The sequence below is a fragment of the Onychostruthus taczanowskii genome, unplaced genomic scaffold (genome assembly GCF_017590055.1).
Source record: "Onychostruthus taczanowskii isolate IOZ18803 unplaced genomic scaffold, ASM1759005v1 scaffold267, whole genome shotgun sequence".
NCBI classification, from domain to species: domain Eukaryota; kingdom Metazoa; phylum Chordata; class Aves; order Passeriformes; family Passeridae; genus Onychostruthus; species Onychostruthus taczanowskii.
Window position 1 is genome coordinate 79,218 of NW_024499984.1, and position 19,100 is coordinate 98,317.

The 19,100-nt window shown below is 40.9% G+C and overlaps 1 protein-coding gene across 3 annotated transcripts in view; it reads right to left on the reverse strand.

Annotated features, from left to right (window-relative positions):
- Positions 1–9,091, reverse strand: part of ABCA1 (ATP binding cassette subfamily A member 1) — an 88,192-nt gene extending 79,101 nt beyond the window's left edge. For 2 of the 3 annotated variants that reach the window (XM_041407491.1, XM_041407489.1), the window contains exon 1: positions 8,853–9,091. The gene's annotated coding sequence lies outside the window, so the exon portion shown is untranslated. Of the gene's footprint in view, positions 1–8,739 lie in introns of all 3 variants that reach the window. The other variant, XM_041407490.1, reaches the window with a different exon arrangement.
- Between the last annotated feature and the right edge of the window lie 10,009 nt (positions 9,092–19,100).

The following is a 19,100-nucleotide window of genomic DNA, read 5'->3' on the forward strand; positions in this document are numbered from 1 at the left end:
AATTAGGGTGACAAACAACAATATTTTAGTGGCAGGTCTTGGCAAGATCTTGTACTGGTTTACTTCCCACACTGACTACCTGGCCTTGGGTAAGGTAGTAAACAGATTCCAGTCTTGTTCTCCAGCGCTTACTAATATTGAATGCAACTGGTAAATGACTTCCAACATGGCCATCTAGTTGAATTTGTTTTCCCTCCTGGAGAAGAATGTAAAGTTTGGTAAAATCAGCATTTAAAGGATAATGCCAAAATACCAGGAAGCTGATGAAGCAGTCTCATGGATTACCTCTAGCAACTGCCACCTCTGGTCAAAGACACACAGCCCCCCACTCATCTACAGAACCCTTATGGCAGCATGTACACAGCTGCAAAACACCAAATAAAAACACCTTCCCTTCACAATGTTATTTAAGGGGGCTCCAACCTCACAGAATATTGGAGACAGCCAATGGAAAAGGACTCCTTTCAGCACAGGCCAACAGTAAAATACTTATTCACAACCTGCTTGAACTTCTGCTATGAAAACTAGTGACAGAACCGAAGCCCAGTATTAGGTTCTACTTGCTGCCCTAGGTACTACAGAGAAGCAAGCCTCAGTCTTGCTCTGAAATGACTCAAGGGCAACACAATGTCATGTCAGGAACAGAAATCTGACTTCCCAACTCTTTAAGCAAAATGGCAAGGGGCTTCTAAAGTTATTTAGCCTTGGCACGAGAACTGAGCAAACAAAGATTTCATAAGTCAGTATATTATGTGGTGGGTTCTTCTGAATGCTCCACTATGAACAGATGAGCAAATGACAATTTTGAAAGACCTGGCCCAAAATTAATACAATGAACACTGACATTCCTGGTCCCAAACTGTTCAGAGTACCTAACTTGCTGCTCTTGTCAAAGTCAAACTCCTAGGATATATTTCTGAGACACTCATGGGCCTTTCCTTACCAATCAGAAAAAAAATCACATGGGACACTTTGTCACAGAGGAAAACACTAGCTTACAAACTGCTCCATAATAAAGACTGGACTACATTTTTCAGAGTCCTCAGTGCCTCCTTAAAACATTAATGCACATGCACATTTTCAAAAATGGCTGCTGCTTTACAACCTTCCCTTGTGACACAACATGCAAAGTAATTTTAAAAAACTTGTCACAGGTCAGCAATATCTGCTTACCAGAATGACCACAACAACTGGTTCTCATTACTTCTAGCATGCTTATAGAGGGCTCATTAATGAAAACAAACAAAACTCCAATGCAATGAAAGATGTAAAGTTTGCATGCACCACAGCTGGACTTACCCTAAGGAATGCACATGCAAGGGACTGTGGCATGCACTTAGGCAAGAGAATTGCTTAAGTGTCAAGTATAATACGCAAGATGAAATGCAGTCATCTATTTTACAAAAAAAACCCCAGCTTCCACTAGAAGATTGTGAAATACGTGAAGCATTTCAACTTCCAACATTACACTGAGTGTCCCCTACTTTGCCCATGGAAGAAAAAAAAAAAAAGGCAAGAATCTAGTCCATTCTTTGGCAAAAACAAACACAAAATGTGATTTGCTTTATCACGGCCAATGTCCAAAACTCCATAGTCCATATTAGCAGATGATTTTTTTTTTTTTTTTTTTTTTTTTTTTTTTTTTTTTTGGCTCTCATAGAATGGATTTTTTTCTAGTGGAATGTAGAAATAATAGAACATCCTGCTAAAATAATAATTGCGACATTTGAGCTCAATTCATGCCATTAAGCTTTGATCTCTGATTGAGTATAGTATAATCAGCACACAGTCTGCAAAAAGCTGTGCTACACAGCCCCAGTCACTTTTCCCAGCTTTTGACACATCCTGTTGAAGGACAATATAACTGCAACCAGGAAAAAGGGGTAAAGAATTTCACATTACAAAAGGTACCTTTCTGCTTGGCAGAAGTCTCAAAGGGGAGAAGGAAGACACAACCTCCCCAAGAAAGCAGCTTTTCCCAAAAGAAATCCACATGCTCAGACAATGTTAGAACAGAAACACTTTCAACCACCACCCCTACACAGAACATTCTGGTCACTGCATCATTTACACTAATCAGACAGATACCTGGTTTTAAAAAGTGCAACAGTGACAGGTGCTCCACGATCCTACTGCAGAGTCACTGAAGCACCTGGCATGTTTCTATCTACTGCTGAGCAAAGTTTTGAAGCCTTGTGCCTTTGTCATCACAGTCATGAGGGCTTTTTTGGAAAGGAGGGACTTCTCCTATATCTTGCTTTTGGAACTTGCTGTTTATCTTCAGACAAGACAAGGACACCAACGGTGTTCAATACAAGATTAAACTGAAGTTTAAATGTATGCTGGCCCTGTAACGTCAAAAGAAACTGTAGTATTATTTTTCTCTCCATCTTTGCCATTTGCGAACATCATGCCATAAACCAGCACGTGTTTTCAGTAACAGAGCAGAACACAACATGGCTTATAGTGTAGAGAACATCACAGTGGTGCCTTTGAGATTCAGAGGCAAAAAGAATAAACTGTCTGTTAAATTTGATATCTACACAACTGCACTGATATCTGTGGCACAGCTATAAGTAACAGCAAACAAAACAAAAATATCCCTGAAATATGCAGAAAAACATCAGCCAAAAAAAAGCCTCTAGCACAATGAAAGGAAATGACATTGACGAAAGAAAGCAATAAACTGGCAAAGTCAGTATTTAGCAGCCATTGTCAGCTTGAGCAGAGTTGGGGGTCTGTAAAGCCTACAAGAAGATCTCGGCTCCCACATAGCTACCATCCAACTGCGCTGATATGGGAGATGGTAATCCACTAAAGTGACAAAGAGATGCCCAAGTACTTTTGAAATCAGTGAGTGTCAGATGAACCTATGAAGAGAAATTAATTTATGATCAACCTTGGCAACCCGTACAGACTTCAATACCACTTATCTCTAAAGTTATTCACAGAAGAATATGAAAATAGCTGGCACACATGATAAGGCAGCCCACATACCTGCTGAGTCAGGTGTGGCACAGGGCAGTTAGCTCGGAGCACTGCCAGAAAGCATGTGACAATCTTCCTGTTTTGCCTGATCCACAGAGCAAACAGTTGTTACTCACAGTTTCTATTCTTCAGCTCCAGCTGCACCCCCCCCACCACTGAAGCTTCAATCCTTAGGGTGAGCATGGCAGTTAAAGCCATGCAAAGCATGCTAATATATGCCTAACTCAACATCATGCACAGACATATCCAGGAAGGAAGGATGGCAGAATTTGTCCAAGTCCTAAACTCCACCTCTATAATTCAGAAATATTTTCAGGATGGAGCTCCATTAGTTTGCTCCTAAAGCTTCAAGGGACTAAACATAGAGCTGAAGAGCTGTGGTCTACTAAATTTCAACCAAATGACTCCAAACAGCAGGTAAGTGCAGAAGTAGAATGAAGTGGAGAAAGCAATAGGCTTACAAGACAGCAAGGTGAGGAAAAATAAATTTTGCAAGTTTTTTATGGATATAGGATTCAAAACATACATTTTTTACATTAAGTTTAGAATATCCTTAATGGTGTTGAGTAAGTTCCACTGGAGCCAAAGCACACTGTAACAGACAACCCAGTTTTGCAATTATATCTGGTTTTATATATATGAAGGTAATTGGGAGAATAGATGTAGAGACGAATATTAAGAGTATGTCACAAGAACACAGAATGCAGCTCTGGGAGACATGGCTGGCAATCAGAAGAATGACAAAAATTATCTGGAAAAAATAAAATCGGTAGAAATATGAAAACTGATGGCAAACCGGTGATTGTATTAGTTTGCTAAAAGAAAGAACCAAGTCCAGATCTCTCCAAACACAGTAGAAAACCTCTTATTGCTTACTTTAGCATGAATATTTAAATATAGCTTTGAGAGAGATGGGAAGCAAAGCAGTAAGAACTGCTAGGCAACCCATGCAGATTTAATAGGGTAAAGAATAATTAAAATACTAAAATACCTTAAAACAAATAAATGTAATAAAAAGCATTTTCCCATTGGCCAAATAAAAATACAAATGCAGGATCTATTCAATTCAATTCATTAAATAAGAACATCGCATTCAGAGGAAGAGTAGATTTTGAACTTTGGCTCCTGTACTAGTATCACAAATAAATATCCATGTATCTGCATTCAGAAAAGCTCAGTTCTGCTTTATTGTTTGGATGAGGGAAGTTCTGGGTTTTTTTAAACCACTTAGGTTTGGTCCTAACTGTTTTTACTGGCAGTCATAGTCAAACTCCTGTTGCAGGAACATAATTAAAATAACAGGAAGAGAAAAAAAGCCACCAATACATCCCCAGAATATCATTGATACAGCTCTCAAAGAACATTTATGAGAACTTACTTGTTTCTTTTTAAGGCACAAAAATTCAACTGTAAAAACAGGTATCTCTCTAAAAACATTTGACTTAAACCCAGCTTGCTAGCACTAGCAACAGAGCATGGAGTCTCCAAAAAAAAGATGTGTTACCTGCTGAATGTGAGAAAATACACACTTTGACTTCTACCATCAAGAGTATAAACTTTGGTCATGCCATTACTAGAGCAATAGTGAAAGTAGATAAGAGGAAACAGTCAAGTCATCACAAGAAGGGCAGAGGTGCTGGGATCCAAATTTTCCTGGTCCCTAACCTTGCTCTTGTCACCTACATCACCAAAACTGCTGCCCCACGACCTTCCAGGTGGCTTAATTTTGACCTTTATTAATTTAACAAGAATTATGCTAATGAATATTAGCTGCATGGCTTGCTTGCTCCCAGGAACAACCACTAATTTGGAAACAGACTAGTAAATGGCAAGTTGTTTCAGAGAGTCAAGCAAGTAAAGTGCTAACAGGTTTTGGCCACCTGTCTTCCACACAACCCTGCCTGCTATTTGCTAAAAAGGAGACCAGATCCCCAGAATGATCACTCAATGGTGTGGTAAAAGGCTCAACCTTAATTCTTTCACAGAGAATTATCTAGCTATCTAGCCCCAGCCAGAACAATCTTAGAAAGGCTCTTTGCTCTCCTTTTTTTGTCCAACTCCAAACATTCTCTAACAAAGTCAGCATAACGCAAGCCAATCCCATTGCATTAGGCAGAGCTCTGCTAAGCAACACTCCTCCAGAAAAATAACAGAAGAGGAAAAAGGTCAGCTTGTATGTGGATACTTATGATATTCAAACTGACATGCATTTTTAATACCTATGATCAAGCTTTTTTGCTAATAACCCATGAATAAAGATCTGAATGCTCCCATTTTTCCTACAGTGTTAGCCTGTTGTGTCAGGAAAGCTGTATCAACAGTTTTCCATCCTACTCTGTCTCTCTCTTGGTCCTTGAAGCAAGCAAAAATACTTTTTCTCCCCATCAAAAATGCTAAAAAAGACAGGACTAGCTTTGCTTCCAAGTATTTTAAAGAAAGGGAACAGGGTACTTTAGGTACTCCATTCAGTAGTTTTAGTCATGGTATTTCTTCTGAATTATCTGTATTACTTTTGTGTAATCAACACAAGCAAGGTATGCAGCTACAGAATGAGACATTTTAACTTTTGGGTTTTTCTGTGGTGATCATCTTTTAAACACTGGTGATGATCTTCTGAATTATCTGTATTACTTTTGTGTAATCAACACAAGCAAGGTATGCAGCTACAGAATGAGACATTTTAACTTTTGGGTTTTTCTGTGGTGATCATCTTTTAAACACTAGAAGCAGAGTCTTACCATGGTATTTTTTATCTATACTCTTAGTAGCAGCAACTGCCGATGCGCATGCTCATTAACTACACTGAAAGAGTTTCTAGTATTGAGAATCAAATCCTTAGCTGGCATAAATATGAAATAATCTTAAGAGTCAATTTCTTCCATGTCAGACCTGAAGAAAGCAGGCAGAGTCAGTAGCAGCCTCAGATAATCAAGGAAAATCGATCTGATACATAAAGTGTCTTACTAAACATAGTAAACTCTGACTCTAGCTCCTCTCATAGGAGTCATCAAGAATAACCAGCAAAAGAGAACCATGATGATGATTGGTCAGCCACAGCCTCTGGACTTATTTCAGGATTTGGTGTGCTGCCCAGCCTAGAAGACCTACATAAACTCTGAGGGTGCCTGCTTCAAGGTTACTCAAACAAAGTGATAGTTTGGGTCCCTCTCTGCTCCCTTGTCATCATCTTTGTGCTGGCACCAGTGCTCACAAAGCCATGAGAAGACTCTGAACACAGGATGCTGGGGTGAAAAAAACCAAAACCACCATGCAAAAAGAGGAGAGTTTGTTTTCAATTACTCGCCCTGGGTTGGTGAACTCCAGTGCCTGCACAAAAGATGAAACAGACAGAGAGAGAAAAGAATAGGTAGACCAGGAGAAATTAAGCAGTTCCATTACTAACTCACTAGCAACCTTCAATTACACTGGATTAAAGCTCTGGAGAAACCACACCCTAAGAAATACTGTGCCTACATGGTGCAATGCACATAATAAACACTAGCAGAGCTGATCGTATTTGGCCACAGATGGATGAGTTCAGTACCAATCCTCCTTCTGTTCTGTCTTTGTGGGTCTAACTCTGCCAGGTGAACTCAATGGTGAGAGAACAGCCTTGCAGAAATGTAGGCAAGAGAAGACTTCCTTCCCGAAATGTGTGTATTACATTTGACTAACAGGTGAGAATGCTTCAACACAGAATCCACACAGAAGATCTGCTCTTACTTTGTTTAAGTCACTAAGGCTTATTCCTGAATGATATATCACAAATCTGGTACCAGATCAACTAAGTCTCTAATCACACCAATACAGCACTGAGCAACGTTTGAGTTAGAAAAAAATTAGCATTACAAAAAAAGTTTGCTAGCAGCTGCCTACGGCACACTGATTTATAAATGTGCCTCAGCCTCTGTGCAAGAAGAGACCATTACAAAACTTTCAACATGCTTGCACTGCTATGTGGCTCTGTTCAGAGGAAATTTGGAACTAATATCCAAAAGATTACCATGACTCCTAGAAACACTAAAATCTTACATATAACTGCACCCAAGGTGTTTATGTCATGTAACTATCATATGGCAACATGTTCTTCAGCAACAACTTATTGGGGGAAAGTTACTGTAAATAATTTTGGGCTAGCTGCTGCATTATTACACTCTACTGAAAAATTACAGCAAATTGTGATTTTTCATAGCCCAGAGACCAGCTAGTGACGCCTTCAGAATACTTACAATGAGCTAAAAAAACATTATATTTTATTATTTAATGCTAAATATTCTCAATAGTTCAACTTAAATTCTACTACATAACACATGTGTTCCATGCTGCCAAACTTAATAGCCCCATCTTTTTTTGTTAAGGGTTGACTTCTAATTTTCACCATAATCAGCCCTACTAATTTATGATTACAAGAAACAATGTGCTTCATGTCCTGAGTAAAGGCATCAAGCTCCTGCCTATACCAGATATAGACTGTGTCACACAATTCACTCTTACATAAATTAAAATTCAAGTGTGCACAATGACGACCCACCAACATAATTTTTATCTGTTACATCAGTAAAATACTGCAGAGTCCCAAGTACTACCCATTTAGCTTAATATTCTACTGTGTCATCACAGCATCACACATTGATTTGAGGAAAGTTGTCAGCATATGTTGCCATTCTCACTTGTAAGGGAGTCAAGCTGTGCCACAAGCACCAAGCACAAAAAGCATTTGCACTGAATGTTTACTACCATGACCCCCTTTCAAAACTGAGCAAGACTGCTCCATTACAATAGCCTTTCGACAGCAGGCTTGACCATCTGTTGTTAATGGAACATCCCCAAGACCCGGCTCTTCTCCGCAACACAAGGATCAACTCATTTTCAAAGCTGAAAATAAATTTTAATGTATTAATCCATAGCAGTAATTTTCAAAAACATTCAACTCATTTTAGGCTTTAATCTAGAAGATGTTTACACCCCACTGGCTTCACCGAGGTCTATTCCAACACACTTGAAATCAACTTTGATCCTTTAAGTATGTTTTTGTACAACCTTTAAAATCTCCCAGGCCAACAGCTTGGGGGAAAGGGAGCACTTCTGGTTAAAACTAGGAAAAAGTAGGGATTTAATAAGGACTTTTAATTTAGAATCCGAGTATCTTTCCAGACAGGTTTCAAGCATCTGGGCTGCTGTGCAGCTCATCTTCTGTAACAACAATCTGATGATAGGTTGCAGTGTAGCACTCCAGACTTCACAACAGTCTAGCACGCAGCAGTACGATTTGTTGCATACAACTGAGCCTCCTGCCCATCACAAAGGCAGCCACATCGATTTTTTTATTTTTACACTCCCCCCCCCCATGCCAAGGCCCTCCCTTTATCCCACCCCCGCGACTTTACAGGATTCGCGTAGGAGTGAAGGGGATGAAAACCCTCCCGTTATCTTCCAGCACCCATCGGGGCCGGGAGAGGCAGAGGTAAGGTGAGCCACCCTCCGTGAGCGCTGCCAAGTCAGAGTCGCCTCGCTCAGGATAAGCTAAAATAAAATAACTATTTTTTAAAAAATAAGCACACACAACCACGCCCCACACACACACACAAACACTATCAGCCCCTCTCCAATGCACCGCTACGCGGTAAACTCTCCGAGCCGCGCTGACGACAGTCTCGGCGCAGAGAGAGGCACCACGTCGGAAGACGAAAACCCCAAAGCAGTAAGAAAATAAACAGACAAAACCCCAAAACAATAACAAAGCACACCCACACTCATTTGTGTTTTTCTTCTAGCTTTGCGCCGCCCGTTCCAGGCGGAGAGGGGACAAGTGAGGAGCCTCCCCGACAGCTGCCCGGGATGCGTCCTTCCCCCCCGCCGCCTACCTCCCCGGCCGGCAGCCGCCGTCGGTCCCGAGGGGAGCCGCCGTCTGCTCCGCGCCCCGATCCCCTCCGGCTCCGCTCCCGACCCCGACGCCGGCCCCGCTGCCGCTACCGGGCGCCCCCGCCCCGCAGGGCCTTTTATAGGGGCGGCGCGGAGCTACCCCCGGCGGGCCAGCCCGCCCCTTCCACGGCCGGGGCCGCCCAGCACGCTGCTTTTCTCCTCCCTCCGGGGTCTACTTGCTGTCTCCTTTTCTCTTTTCTGTTTGCTCTTTCCTTCCTTCTTTTTCTCCTCTCCTGTCCTCCGCCGGTCCCCCTCCCCCGCCCCCACCCTTTTTTTTTTCATTTCCCTCGGCGGCGGCTGCTATTGGGAAGGTGGAGGAGTGCGCGGCGTTTTGCATGTGGGCGTGCACACTGCAGCCAAAAACAAGCTGCGAGGATGCGTACGTCCGCCTCGGCGTCGTTCAGCGGGACGGCGCTCCGTGCGCTACCCTCGTTGCTTTTTGTGAAACTCCGCGCTCCCAGGTGCGTTGAGAACCATCCCAGCCCCTCGCGTTGCCTCCCGCGCCGGCCTCCCGGGCGTCTCTTCCCGGGGACTGTGGGAAGAAAGAGCAGAAACCCGGGCAAGGAGTTACCTGCGAAGTGAGTGTGCTCCAGCCCCCACGTCTCCAGGCCTGCACCGCTCCCCGCATCTCCCGAGCTGAGCCGGTACAAACTGGGCACAGATCCGTCCTCAGCTCTAGAGCTGCGGAGGTACTGAGTGTACCAGGAGTGTTAGCCTGAAAGGAATCAATCAATGATAAACAGCTTCAACAGGACCAGACGTCCTGTACTCCATTATAGCAATAAAAAGGCAAGGAAGTGTGAAAGATAACACTTGGATAGATAGGGACAAATGAGGATGAATTCAGTTGTGTCATTTTATGGAGGAATTTACAACTATTCACAAACTTTATAAAAACAAATCTCAATTTATTTTTAACAGTTCACCGTGAGCAAGCTGACTTGCTCCAAATACAAAATCCATGAATATTGATAGTGTGTTTTGCTAAGACCAGGCCAGAGAAATGGCCTGGTCTTAGCAATATTGTCTGGTTGCTGAAGGTGTCCTCCGACATGAAGTCCTCCTGTAGAAACCACCCATCATGCAAACCCTTCCAAATTTTTTGCTTGTTACATATCAGGAGCCCTGTAAAATCATGCAGTGCAATTTGTGAAAGTATAGCAGTGCATTTTCAAGGCATAAAATGCTCTGTGAATGAAAACAAGTAATGTACAAAAGGCAGGCAACTCTAAATTATGATTCCCTCTACAGACATAATGCACTGCCATTTCTCTTCTGCAGTGAAGTGGTTGATGTTTTCGTTCATGCTGTTAATGCTTTGCCTTATTGTGAGCAATCTGGATGACACATGGTTACTGAGGGAACCATGTCTTCAGGTTTCCTGGCTTTTATTTCCATGCTCAGACTACCACAATGGTATTTTTTCAAGTGGCACAGAAATACAAATACCTGAAAGCAAATTCCAGAGAGCTCAGGCAGATTGTAATCTGACATAATGCATTGGAGAATCATAGATAGCAGTGAATATTCCAATTAGTAATGCAGACCCTTCCACACTGAATAAAAGATGACACATTCATTTTCACTGTGACCCTAGCTCCTTCCCTCAGTACCTGTGTGTTAACATCTCACAAATGGGCTAAGGGCAGGACAAAAGAAACAAGTTCCTGATTCTGACCATGGTTTCCCCAGTGTAGCTGCTACATAATGTCACTGACTTCAACAGATTCTTTCTGATTGTACCTTCACCTGGTGGTAAAACTGAAATAAAAACAAGGACTTTATTTAGCGTATAAATGCAGCTGTGTGTTTTTCACCATATGCTAGAGCTTTGCATTTTACACATTTCCAAATATTGCTGGACTGTAATTTTGAATGCTAAAACAAAAAAATTCTGCATGGTTAGTCAGACACAGGGAGAAAGAGCACATTTAGTTTACAATCAACAAAGCATTATGCCTCATCCCACAAAAAGAGGAGTTTGAAAGAGAGGTTATATTGGATGGAATTTTTTAAAGAATTAGTGATTTAACTTCAGTGGAAACAGCTCTGTCAATACTGAAGAGCTGACAATTGCTCTGCTAGTGATGTCTATTTAAACCTAGGTTCCTCTAAGGAAAGTGTGAATTCCCAAATTCTGGGAGTTGGTGCCAGCAGTTAAAACATTTGAACAACATTTTCCAATATGACAGCTAATATACAGCTGTTTATGAGAAGTGAACAGAGCATTTGCTTTATTTTGTTCTGTTAAAATACCTGTAGGATGGTGAAAAATCTCTTGCACCACTGGATATCATTTCCCCAGTTTAGCTTCTTGTGCCATGGCAGTGATGTGAGGTCAGTGGGGGACAAGCATTGACAAATGGTACAAGAAGGATGACGGGAAGGCATGAGAGGCTGTACAAAGTCAGTAGCCACACTGCAAATAGTTTCTAAGAATAACTATTCTTACGTTTGAGAGTTTGAGATCTCAGGGCAGACAAGCACATGTGACTCCTATAGATTTCTTGAAGACATTTGTACCTCCCAACTCTTTCATGCACAGCAAATATTCTGGCTTCTGTCTCCTGTGGAAGGTATGATAGGTCTTTGCAGATAAAGCAGTCTCACATGGGACTTCCTGCTTAATTTAATTTATTGATGGCTAACACAAAATTTCAACTACTGATTCAGATACAGAGAGGAAAAAGGCAGAGATAAACATCCTTCCTTCGCAAGATCAAGTTAAGGATCTCTCCTACCCCTTTCTGGTCTTGACATCCCTTGCTTTCAATAGGTGTTACAATCAGTCCCTTTGCCCCAATTCTTTCTTTGAGGCACTGGGCAATGTTGGGATCAGTGTGCAATGGTTCTTTCTGCTGTTGCTTGCTTCTTACTCATTTTCCTCCACTGCTTCTTGCCTTACTATTCCACTGTTTCACAGTGAATCCTCTGTGTGCCACAGTTCCCTACAGGGTGTCCTTTCTTTGGCATGGTGTGGCTCTGTCCAAGACGGTGTCTCTTCCTTCCATGTGTCTCCTCCACTTTCTTCATCTCACAGATACCACATTTTCTCTAGCGTCTCCTGACCTAGGGGCTGCTCTTTTTTTAAATATGTTTGAGCAGAAGTGCCATGTGCTGCTTTCACCTAGCTGAGGTTTTGGCATGTAGTGGATTGTTTTCATCCCTTTCAAAATGGCTGACAGCTGCTGTAACTGGCACAGAGGAGTCCATGGCCGCTTCTCTTGCAACTTCCAATACTAAAGGCCTGCCAGTTATGCCCAATATGCAGTTCACATGACATGCACTTTCAGATAAGACCTGATCCTTTGTATTCTTCCAAATGTCAGTCCTCTCCCATTCTCTCGTTACATTGGCTTTGAACAAGCAGCCCCCAGCAGGGTCCAAGGCTGGGTGGAAGGGAGGGCTGCAGACCAGCAAAGGGGCTGTAAGCTGCACCAGTTACTGAGAGGTCAGAGGACATGTAAATTGCTGTTCATGGAAAAGACATTATATAGTGGAATGAAGGGGTGGAACTGAAAATAGGAAAACATGCTGTGTTCTCACAGGAGGAAGTGAGGAGGAAGTTGTTTCTTTGTACTTGTAACTTCTACAAGGCAAAACACAACACTGTTAACTCTGAAAGATTGATGTTTCCTAATGTCAGGATACTACAGAAGACTGCTTAGACAAGCACACCAAGAAATGTCTTGGTATAAACCAAAGGTTTCTATGATAGGTTTCAGCAATAAAGAAAGCCACAGTTTAATAGTTGTCAGTTCTTAAGATATTTCATCTGGAAAACCAAGTTCTTTTTAGCCCTAGATGATCTAGTTTGTACTAAATTAAAGAAGTAGAAAAGACAGCAGATCAGCAATACTTCCATTTTAAAAAATTACTTTTCAAAGAACTTTGCTCACCTCTTTTTTTACTTGGCATTCTTGCTGCAGAAACATAGCTTTAAGATTCCTCACTCTTATCTTGGGACACACACTGAAGATTATTCTGTATTTTAAGCATCTGTTCTGTCTTGGTTTACTTTTCCTTGATTTGAAATATCTGAATCATAGAATGGTGACAGCTTTTGTAAGGTCTTCCTGGAAAGAGCTTCCTAACTTTTAGAAAGAATTGCATTGTTATTACTTTATAGCAACCTAGGCTCTCCCTGAACATCCCAGCTTCAATTTATATTATCTCGCATGGGAGTTTTAGTCACTCCAGCCTGGTTTACAGCCCAGTGAGTACAAGTGGCTACAGCATGCTGTTTACTGCAGCCTTGCACATACACTTTTCTTCCCTTGAAGAAAGTAGGTAAGAGAGTTGCTGTTTAGTTATTGCACCTGCAAAGAAACAGAAGGTTTAAGTACATCCTTTGCTGTGCCCTGCAGTGGGGAAGCTTTGAAGTGCTTATCTGTGCCCTGTGAAGAAGTGAATCTGGGAAGTTGCTGCCTCTCAATCAAAGAATATTGCAGGCCTGTCCCAGTGCCTGACAGGGACAAAAGAGCTTGTGCTCATCCTCTCGATCTTGCAAGATAAACATAGGCTTCAAACTGGCAGCACAGCATTAATAAGATGCTTCTAAGTCCTTTAAATAAAATATAAATATATTGTAGCTCAGATATGAGCAAGCCACAATTTAAGCAGTTACTAGAAACATTTTTTAATGTTATCTTGTGTTTAAATAAAGGTGATTTAAAAACAGTTTCTTGTATGTGTTAGTTTTCAGATGACTGATGTTGTTTTAGGAGAGACCATCATCACAAGCATTGCTTAGTAATTTGTCACAAACACTTAACATTAATAGGAGTAAATTTACATCTGCAGTTAGCTATATAAAGTAGGGTGCTGTGAAGCTCACTGTTAACAAAATTACTGCTTTTTAGTTTTAAAATATACATACAGCTAAATACTTAGGTGGTAAAAATTCCTTGACTTTGACAGAAATAAACTGATTTTCCCAACTGCGGACCTAACCTATAATTTGAGAAGCAAGGAAAATATGTAGAGTTGCCAATTAAAATACTGGAAGTTTGTAATAGGTAGCAATTTTAATTTGATATGAAGTTTCTGGTCTTCTCAGATTCTCCAGGTGTATACTTCATAACAGCATGCAGCATGAAAGTATTTTTAATGTTTTACCCTTCCTCTGTGTAATTGTCTATCTTCTAAAAATTAGCCCAAAATAGGACTCCTGTGGAAATATTTCAGTGTGCATTATATATGCATTGCCAGACAGGGGTATGGGGATATGCTGGCCTGTGTGAGCCAGGGTTTCTATGCCAGCCACTTGACTGAACGGACAGCTATGCAGAATGTTAAAGTTCAATGTGAAATGCTTCAAAAATTCTCCACTTCATCTCCCATTATAAATTTATATGCTATTAACATCACCAGTGCATGGAACAAGGAAGAAAAAATTCATCACAAAACAGAAATTAAGCCTAATAGATATAGAACCTGACCAAATGCAAAGAAAGCCAAACAAAAAGATGCAATCCTTTCATCCAACCTCAGTTTAGGTACTGATGGGTTAATCTTCATGGATCATCCAGGATATAAACTTCATCAAATTAAGCCCCTAAGATGTAAATTACAATGGTCAATTACCAAAACTTCCTTGAGGTCAGCAAAATGTAATACCACATCAGCTGCATTACTTTAGTTTCTTAAACGTAAACTTATTTAAAAAGAAACTCAAAAATTGCCTGTTTAATGTCCTTCATCAGTTGTTATGGAACTCAATGCAACTTTTTCCTGAAAATGACTCCCACATTGAGTTTGTTACTACAAAAGTTTCAGCCTATTATATTAACAGCATAGATTCAAGTAGCCCAATTAAGTCAGTGGAGATATGCACCTGGGATTTTGACTGCATGTGCTTGCTGTAGACTTAAATGGAGATAAAATTAGTCCCTGATTAACAGAACTTCTTTCACCCACAGCTTTTGAGCTGCAGGCAGCAACATTCAGTGCAAGGGGATAAGTTTTAGGAAGTGATGTTTCTCCTTCACTAGATAATGACATTCCAGAAGGGAAGAAAATGCACCATCATGTGTTCAAAACCAGCCTGTGAACCAGAAGGAAAGACAGGACAGAACTAGTCTGTAAGCGTACTGCTTGCTCCAGCACCAGCATGACCAGAGGCCATGAGGGAAAGTGCACTGTCCCTCACCTCTGGTCTTAAAAGTTACATTCAAAGCAAGCCATCCTCAGGCCCTGGAAGGTTTTTACCTAGTCTTCCTGGAATACACAGGCCAATGAGCCTCATGGCCTCCACACGAGCAAAGCTGTGCTCTTAGGCTCTCCAGCAACTTCCCCAGCTCACACTGTGTCCCTCTTGGGGCTGGAAGAGTCCTGACAGCATCTCGCACAATTGCAGAATAAGTCGGCCCCACTGGAAGGTTGGAAGGGTTGGAAGGCCCACTGGATGTCAGCTAGTCTGACCTCTCTTGCCCCAGCAGGGTCCCCTCAAGCCTGTCATTCAGAAATGTCTGCAGATGACTTCTGAATACCTTGACTAAAGGACTCTGCACCTTCTCTGCACAACCTGTGCCAGTGTTTAAAAGAAGGGAGATTAAAGGTCTCTTGTCTAGCATAAAATACAGTGCCCTCAAAGAAGGAGTCACCCTTTCCTGCTGTTGGCAAAACCATATCCTCCTCTTCTCCCATCTCCTTGCCTCTACTGAACTCATGAGTACTCTTCATTACTGAGCTTTTCTGAGTCCGTTCTTACAAGCAAGGATTTGCTTTCCAGGAGGCAAGAAACACCTCCTTTATACTTCCTTTTTACACAGAAAGGACTGAGGTTTTGCCTCTGTTCTTTTTACACACCTGGAGAAACATGGTCAGAAAGTGAGCCTTAGGGATGTTACCTCAAATCTTGAGTTTTCTCAAACATCAAGAATAACCCATAATGCAGGATAAAAGATCTCTCTTCAAACCCAAATTTTTCCAGAGCTGCTTAGAATTGCCAGTTCTAGAACTCCACACTTAGAGGCCTTCAGTCTGCTCTGTAGAGCCTAATATTTTTTCCTCTTGATTGCCTTTCCAACTTGATTGCCCAGATTGGGGTTTGCTTGGCACTGTTGTTGTACATAAAAAATCAGGCAGCTTTTGAGTTCTGACACCTCTTATGTTTTGTCCCTTGAAATATCTACACTTTCTGAATATTTCCAGTACTTGTATTAAGGCAGTCAGCTTGACCTCTACATTTTTTAGCTGCTTGCAGGCATCTGGGGCTGGATCTTGGGTGTAGGTATCTTGCTCTGGAGACATAGTCCCGTTCTTGTCTTCAGGATGAGCCAGTTCCTGCTTCTGCTCATTTTGCCATTACATGGACAACAGGTATCTCTCTCTGTGTGTCTGTTAACTATCACTCTATCTCTGACATCTTCAGCAAAAGGACAAAATCTAATTTAATGTTCCCTAGTGCACCCTCACCCCTCCCATCCATTATTGTGGCATCTCATGAGGTAGTGGGAGAGACTAGTGCTCTTGCTGCCTTTAACCTGCCCCCAGTGTAGAGTCTATGCAGCCACTAGTCAAGTTATGAACAAACTTCCAGGGGATTCGATGGACTCACAATCTATCATGGCTTTCCACAGAGGCCCCAGTAACTAAGCTATATCCTTTACATTCTTGGTCTGTTTCCCTCTTTATACCATGATGTGCCCAAGTTAAATACTGCCTTGTGATTGTCCAGCATCCAGACTCACTGACTTAAGTATGCAGATCCTGCCCCTCCTTTGGAAGATGTTCTTCCTGTTTCTCTCCATCTTAGAAGACCTCCTTCTCACTTTGGTGCTTCTGCTTCAGCATATTCTCACCTGCCCCTGTTTGGAGAAGGACAAAACAATCAGCCTCCATTTCCCTGTCCTCCTGTCTTTACACAGGCCTTCTCTCCTGCTGCATATGTTCCTGGGCATGCTAGACAGACCTTCCACAAAGAGTAATAATTCTGGGGTTTCTTATTTCTCATATCAGCCATTTCCTCCATTTCTTAAGCATCCGAGTATCACTCATAATTGTACAGGATTTAGCTATCTTTACTGACTCTACTACCTTAAAAGGAAAAAAATAATCTGATCTTTTTCCCCCCCAAGTCAGGATCTACTAGATCAGGGCTTTCTCAGGCAACCATTAAAATATTTTCTTTTTCTTAGAAAAGCAATGTTTTCAGCACTATCCTCATCAGAATTACAGAGGAATGAGATACCTGTCTATTTTTTTCTTGATAGCTGTAAAAACTTGTTCACTTCCTTCTTGGGTGTTCGGGGAAGAATTTTATTACAATTTCTGTATTCTGTGATGTCTGTCCAAGCTGCTTCCTGAGCTGCTCAGCAGTATTGACATTTATATTTCTAAAAGTGTTTATGATCAGGCACAACCTTTTTGACTAAGACATCCGGGACTTCTCTTTAGTGGTGGGTAATCTACTGAATCAGTGAAGCAATTTGCCAGGAAGAAATTTGCAGTGAAAATGATTCCTAGCAATCAGCCAAAAACTATTAATTTTGAAAGGAGATATATAAAAGAATGGAAGGAATGAGAATACTGTTAAAAGGAGGGGATGCAGACAGTACAGAAAGATGAAATACAAGTTTTATTTGTGTAGTATCATAAAAATTCTCCCAAGATTAGCCGTAAGATAAACATGCATTCTAGGTTTTGGCATATTTTACTTTCTTTATTAATATCAATGAAATATTACCGGGACAAATTTTTGGAATCTAAGTGCCACTAACACTGTTAACTCATAAGAAGCTATGATCAAGGAAACTGTATTTGAAACCTATACAATCTAATTACTGTAAAAACATCTTTTTCCATTAGTGCCCTTAAAACTTTATGTCATATGTTGTGCTAATCTTAGAGAGATATGGAGTTAATATAATTTTGTATGACTTTAAATATAACTTCAGTGTTCACACACATATTTAAGACATGGTTGCAATCACTTTTAGAAATTCGTTAGTTGGGCTTAATGCCTCTTCCACTCCTGCAGGATTCTATTCCCTCTAACCATACACTCTTCTGATTAAATGGGTGTTACTTGAGTAGTTTAACTTCAGATACAGATGTTTTTCACAGAGTATCTTTCCTGTTGAATCAGGCCCAACTGGTTATTATTAGTTTTCTTTTCCGCATTCCATTACCACTTTTTTGGTCATAAAAAGACAAGAAGGTACATGGATTCCTGTAAATACAGAAGGGTTCTCATTTGCAATAAATGTTTCTCATCCACAAATTTCTTCTACAGAAGTTTAGACTCTTCTTCAGATTCAACCTGCTACTCATTGGGCTAAATGTGTTTCTCTCAGGATAGAAAGACACTGACTCTGAAAAGTAAACTAAGGCTGGATTTTAAATGCTGCCAAGTAATTTTAGTCGTCAATTAAGTGCTTGTCCAAATTTTTGCCACTTCAAAAAATCCATTCAAAGTTACAAGTTCAGAATTTCACTCTTGATCTTCAAGACCGCTTTGGAAATGTTTGAGTCTGGATATTCGGGTTTCATTTCCCTATGCTGTTTTCAGTTCCAGTTAAAGATTTTATGAGCCTCTCACAGATCAGTACCCTTGAAGCTACCAACAATCACTAGAATTTCTTTGGGACACTCTAGAGTTACGGCTCTGGAGCCACAATGTCTCCTCTTCATCTTCTATACACTGTACTCAATTATTACGGTGCTGTTCAAAGGTAATATTAATGATCCATTTATATATGTTCCAGCATATGTTATGAATAACTCCCTGATAGCAGAAAGCTTATGCAATATTCTTCCCTGTGCAATTACATTTTAAACGTGAAAGCACGTAACACTGCATAACAATATGTGCCCTGAAGAGATTCCTGCATATAAGATTGTATATGATGATCTTATATACAATGTGATTTGTAGGGTATTACAGCTGGGAAATCTCAGGCTGCATGGATAGAACAAAGGTTGTAGAAATAACTGGGGGCAGGTTTTTCTGTCCCTCAAACTAGCTGTGAAAGATGGAAGATAGGTTTTCCAGCAAAGTAAGAATGAAAAAAAAATGAAGAATTAAAATCTGCTATCTACAAAATAATAAAAAAAGTTCTTACCCTAAATTCAGTTATAAAAGGACTCCATCTTCACCAACTGCTTTGTTCTTTCCTTCCACTGCCCTTACTGCCATGGTTTCAATGGAATTTAAAACAAACAAGAAAGTCTAGGAAGAGCTAGAA